Here is a 6,644-nt window from a genome sequence, read left to right on the forward strand (position 1 = left end):
TGGACATGTTGTGAGGAGAGACCGGTCCTTGGAGGAGGACATCATGCTTGGGAGGGTGGAGGGACAGCGCAGGAGAGGAAGGCCCTCTATGAGTGAGTGGGATAATTGGAATGTGAGTGTCAGAGACAGTGCGATTAGCACAGGACAGAGCGGAGTTTAGGCTGTTGTACATAGGGTCGCTATGACTCGCAAGCGACTCGACGGCACATAACAACAACAACAACGACAGCAACAACATGAGTTGTAAGCAATTCGATGACATCTGACGACAGCAGCAGTACTAACTAGCTCTGAGTTACAGTGACTTTATGTCATAAGGAACCAAAAAATCATATCAGTTCTGCACGATCCTTGTGATCTCAGGGGTGTTTAAGCTAATTATTCCAATTACCATGTAAAACCCCTTCTAAGGGCCTTTTTCTCATTCACTAACCATATTTTTTTGGGTGTGATATATTTTTCCAGGGATTGATATCTCCTGTTAACATGCTTAAAGTAAATAAGACAAAGTCTAGCCATGCAATTCTTCCAAGACAGATTGTCTTGGTTTTTGCCAGTATAAGGTTTACTTGATATTCTTCACCAACATCGCAATTTAAGTATATTAATTCCTCTATAATCTTCATATTGTAGCTAATGTTAGGTGGATCCTGGCTGAAAGCAGTAAGTACCAGAGGAATGTCTATCTGCGCTTCATTGATTATGCAAAGGCATTGACTGTGCGGACCATAACAAACTGGCTGACTCTGAGAAGAATGTGAAACTTATACTTGAACCAAGAAGCAGTTGTCAGAACAGAGCAAGGAAACACTGCGTGGTTCAAAACTGGGAAGGGCATATGCCAGGGATGTGTCCTGTCTCCATACCTTTTCAACCTGTATGCAAAACAGGTCATTCGGGAGGCTGGGCTCTATGAGGAGAAATGTGGCATGAGGATTGGTGGAAGATCTATCAACAATCTGTGTTATGCAGACGGCACAACCTTGCTTGCTGAAACTGAGGAGGACCTGAAGCGCTTGCTACTGAGGGTCAGGGACTGCAGCCTTCAATATAGATTGAGTCTCAAAGTTAAGAAGACAAAGATTCTCACCACGGGACCAACTGACAGCATCAGGATGGATGGTGAAGAGATTGAGATTTTTCACAGCTTTAGTCTGCTTGGCTCCACAATCAACACTCTTGGCACCAGCAGATAGGAAATTAAAAGACCTATTGCCATGGGAAAGTCTGCTGTTAGGGACCTCTCTAAAGTACTGAAAATCAACGGTGTGTCTCTGGAGACTAAGGTGCATCTGGTACAGGCCATGGACTTTGCAATCACTTGTTTATGTGTCAGAGAGCTGGACAATGATCAGGAATGATAGAAGGAGAATTGATGCTTTTAAGCTTTGGTGTTGGAAGAGTGCTGAGGGTACCATGGACTGTTAAGAAAACAAACAGATTCATCCTGGAGAAGGTTAAACAGGGCTTCTCCTTGGAGGCAAAGATTCTGAGACTTCATCTGACATACTTTGGTCATGTTGTAAGGAGGGACAGGTCCTTGGAGAAGGACATTATGATTGGGAGAATGGAGACCAGACGCAGGAGGGGAAGGCCCTCTGAGAGGCGGATTGATTCGGTGACTGGGGCAATCGGGATGAGTGTGTCAGAGACAAGGAGATTGGCACAGGATATAGCAGAGTTTAGAGCTGTTGTACATAGGTTCGTTATGAGTTGCAAGCGACTTGACGACACATAATAGCAACAACAACAACATAATCTTCCTTATTCCTTGTCCAACATTCACAAGCATATAAAGTAATTGAAAATATTATGTATTGGATAAGGAACACATTAATCTTTAACATGTTCTTCTTTGTGGCTAATTAATACCTTAGAGTATCCCTTGCCAGCATTTTATTTTCTGCCAAGGCAGTGCACCTTTGTGTCGTTCCATATGTGTTGACTGTGGATCCAAAGAAAGTAAAATCCTTGACAACTTAAATCTTTTATCAATTTATTAGGATGTTTTATACTGATACACTTTTAGGGTTTTGTTTTCTTAATGTTGAAGTGTAATCTATGCTGAATGTCATAATTTTTTAAATTCATCAATAAATGTTTCAAGTATTCTTTATTTTCTGCATGTGAAGTTCTGTTATCTCCATATTGCAAACTGCTGATTAATTTTCCTCTAATCTTGATGCCTCATCCCTTTTCATATAGTACAGTATCTTGAATTATTTGGTTCACATACATATTAGATAGGTACAGTGATAGAATAAAACCCTGAGACACAAATTTTTATGTTTTTGTATCATGCACCTTTTGTTACCTGGTTACTTTTTAGTTACTACTTCTTGTCTCTGTACAGATAGTACGTGACTACAATTAAATATACTGTAATTCACATTCTTTAAAATGTTGTTGTTGTTATGTGCCATCGAGTCGCTTGCGATTCATAGCGACCCTATGTACAACGTCCTAAACCGTGCTCTATCCTTGGCCAATTTATTGTCTCTGAAACCCCTATCACCAGTGCTATGGCTTCTTCTAAATCCATCCTACACTTCAGGCAGTTCTCTGTTGTTGTTCTATTTAGGGGATCTTCAGCAGAATCTTGCTTTCATGAGATATCAATGATATTGTTCGATGATTTCCTCACTCTGTTAAATCACTGTTCTTTGGAATGGGAATAAATAAACATGTCTTCCAGTCAGTAGGCCAGGTGGTTGCCTTCCAGATTTCTTGGCATAACTTGGAGAGCTCATTATCCATAATATACTATGATTCACACATGAGGATGTCATTGCATAGTCAATAAACTCAAGCAAATTTATTTTATAAATATAAAAGTTTTTACTTATAAAAAGTTTATCCTTTTATGAGTATTATTGAAAAACCACAGCCTATACACATGGATTTCACCTGATGGTATGCACGGAAATAAAATCAATTACATCTGCTGAAGCAATCTTTGGAGAAGTCTAATATCAGCAGTGAAAGTTAGGTAAGGTACTGATTGTGGAACAGAACCATCAACTATTCATATGCAAGCTAAATTTAAAGCTAAATAACATTAAATCATAGCCACAAGAATAAAAATTTGATTTTGAGTCAATCATCCCTGAAATTAAAAACTCAGGAACATGTATGAGGCACAAGTGAACGAAGGTCAGATGAGCTGTGGGAAGATAGCAAGAATATTGTTCATGAGAATGCAAAAGGTTATGACTAAGACAGAAGAAGAAAAGATAACACAGATATTAGAAGAAACTCTGAATTTTCTACTAGAGTGCCAAGAAACCAAACAAAAAGCTAAGAAGTAAAAAAAAAACAAACAAAAAACAAACAAACAAACAAAAAAACCCAGGAAGTTATAAGGAACTGAATAGAAGTTCTCAAAGAGCAACTTGGGAAGACAAGGCAAAGTATTAGAATGAAAAGTGCAAGGAACTGTAAGCAGAAAATTAAAAGAGCCTAACTTGCTTGGTGTTTCTTTTGTTTTGTTTTGTTTTGTTTTGTTTTTGTGAGTACAATATATGCAATGTTTTATTTTTATGATTGTATCTGTATGGATATTGGTGACTGGTACTCTTAACTAAATGTCAATGTCAACAATACCTGGTCAACAATACTTGCATAAAGTGCTGATGAAATAACTTAAATGTCTTAAATGTTACAAAAAAGGTCAGTGAACATTAAATTCTTAAACATGACTAAACATACAGTGTAGTTCTAATGTCAGAATGAAGATACAGGTATTTAAATCCCTTCAGGTTCCTCTTGCGGACGGCGATATACATGCTCCAACTTGCCAGAATCAGAAACATCATAGCTTGCTTTGTACTTGGCCAAAATTTTCATTACAGGCCGCAGTTTCAACCACCACTGTTCTTTGGGAATTCTGTGTTCGAAATCCGTGTCCTTCTTTAGCTCTACCACTGATTGAAAAATCAGGTTTCTTTTGCTTATTCCCAGCACACAGACTGCAAACTTTTTTCCTGGTACTGGTGATTCCTTGAGTTTTGTAGTAATTCACTGCATAGCTCTGGCAGACATTTTTGTTCCAAAGTTTCTATCAAAAGGAGAAGGTGCTCCACCCTGCTGCATGTGACCCAGCACGTTCTTTCTGCAGTCAAATACTCCTTTTCCTTCTTCAGAATAAAGCTGGCAAATGAAGTCTGTGGTATAATTGTCATTGCAGTTCTCATTTCTCAGTACAATTCCCCTCTGAATGGACGTCTTCATTTTCTGTGTCAAGTGTTCCACATTGGACTGTAGGTCCCTGATATCAAATGGTTCTTCAAAAATATAGGCTGCGTCGGCGCCAGCAGCAAGGCCGCCCATGTTGGCCAGGTAGCCGCAGTAGCCGCCCATAGTCTCGATGATAAACACCCGGCGCTTGGTCCCGCTGGCTGACTGTTTCAGGCGGTCACATGTGTCGGTGATAGTGTTCAGAGCAGTGTCTGCACCAATGCTGAAATCGGAACCGGGTACATTGTTGGAGACAGTGGCAGGAACCATGACACAGAACTCCTCGTGTTTCTCCCGGGCAGCTGACAGTTCCAGCAGTCCCAGGTAGGCCTCAAATCCATCAATAATCAACAGAGCGTTGATAATATGAGCACGTATCTGGTCAGCAATCTTCTCCAAGTACTTTCCTGGTAAAGTACGTTTTGTCCCGAGAATTGATCCTCCTTGGCCAGTCCAACCTCCAACATCTGTCCAGCCGATTTCTTTGATCTGTCCTTTGGAAAAGCCATCAAAGCCATCGTAGATAGCAAGCATTTTGTGGCCATCAGATATCCCCACTCGGACAGCTGCTCGCACAGCAGCGTTCATCCCAGCTGCAGGGGCACCCACGTTTATGACACCCACATTACAATTGCTCTTCACGATCTGCGAATCTGGGAGCTTGATGGAAAGTCGCTTATAGATGTTCAAATTGTTCTCAAAATTCCTTCCTCGAAGTCGTACAGCTTCTTTGAATCTTCTTTCATCCATTGCCTTTTGCACATCTTGGGTCATCTGCACACACTCCACCAGGGGCAGGCGCACCGAGTGGTTCCCACTCAGAGAAACTACACAGGCCGGGGTCTCTGGGGTCGCTTCAGGGAGCGCGATGACAGCCTCCACACCCATTCGACTAGCCAAAATCCGATCAAAAGCTGATGGGGTTCCTCCTCTTTGCACGTGTCCAAGTATTGTCACTCGTGTGTCATACCCCAGCTGCTTCACGACTAAGTCCTTGATTTTCTCAGAAGTAATAGGGTTATTTTGGCAATCAATTGCTCCTTCAGCCACAATGATAATATTCAGCCTTTTCTTTCGCGCACGGTTCTCTGACAGTTTAACACACATATGTTCCTCCCAGCCTTCTTCTGGAGGAGATTCAGGAAGAAACACCCAATCAGCACCACAGGCCAGGGCACTAACCAGGGCTAAGTATCCACAGTGTCTCCCCATAACTTCAAAAACAAATGTCCTCTGGTGGCTCTGTGCCGTGGTCATGATGGCATCAACAACTTCAATAATCCTGTGAAGAGCTGAGTCTGTGCCAATCGTCATGTCTGTTCCACAGAAGTCATTGTCGATGGAGCCTACCATGCCCACAATATTAAGATATGAGTAGTTCTTCACGGCTTCAGAATCAGTCTTGCCAGATTTGGCCAGCTCTTCCAGCAGTTCACTCCATTCTTTCCGGAAGATATTGGCCCCTGTTAAACTTCCATCACCACCAATCACACACAGATTGGTAATTCCCAGCTGAACCAAGTTATAAGCAGCTTTTAAGCGACCTTCTCGTGTACGAAACGCTTGGCAATGTGCACTGCCGATGATTGTCCCTCCCATTTGTAGAATGCTTGAGACACTTTCCCATGAGGCTTCCACAATATTAGCGCCTCCATCTACCATACCTTGGTAGCCCTCATATATAAAATACACTTTGGCTCCTACGTAGATTCCCATGCGCACCACCGCGCGAACAGCAGCATTCATACCTTGGGCATCCCCGCCGCCGGTCAGGACTCCGATGGCTTTGCCAGCCCTGGAGAGCTGTTCCAGATACTTCCTCAGGAAACCACTCGGTGTAGGGGGGACATCCATGGTGAGGAGGAACGTCGAGAGCGCTTGGTGTTTCTTAAGTGAAAGGAACTAAACAACAAATTCAAGCAGTAAATTGCGGTTAATGATGCTACAGGCATAATATTAAATTATTGACGAAGCATTAAAAGAAGTGAAAGACCTGAAGAACAAATTCAAGTGTCGAGTTGCAATATGTAATATTAAATGGTCTAGAAAGCAGAGAAAGAAGATGGAAAAAATATACGTAGTCACTGTACCAGAAAGAATTAGCTGACTCAGAAGAATTTGAAAAAACAACATATATGATCAAGAAGCAATAGTGATGAAGGAGGGAATACAGGCTGCTGTGAAGGACTTGGCAAATAATAAAACTCCATGAATTAATGGAATTCCAATTGGCATGTTTCAACAAACATGTTACCTTGAATACGCTCACTAGGTTGTTCCAAAAAATCAGGAGGACAAGTAACTGGCTAACTGACTGGAAGATATCAATATTCATTTCCATTCCAAAAAAAGAGGTGACCTGGAGGCTGCTGGTTGTTGGACCATACATCTAGGAGCCTGCAGCCGGC

The 6,644-nt window shown here is 41.7% G+C and overlaps 1 pseudogene; it reads right to left on the reverse strand.

The window, feature by feature from the left end:
* Positions 1 to 3,744: 3,744 nt before the first annotated feature.
* LOC102875238 lies at positions 3,745 to 6,090 on the reverse strand (annotated as a pseudogene).
* Positions 6,091 to 6,644: the final 554 nt, after the last annotated feature.

Source organism: Elephantulus edwardii, unplaced genomic scaffold (assembly GCF_000299155.1).
Source record: "Elephantulus edwardii isolate Elephantulus edwardi_28Jun2011 unplaced genomic scaffold, EleEdw1.0 scaffold00333, whole genome shotgun sequence".
Taxonomy (NCBI): domain Eukaryota; kingdom Metazoa; phylum Chordata; class Mammalia; order Macroscelidea; family Macroscelididae; genus Elephantulus; species Elephantulus edwardii.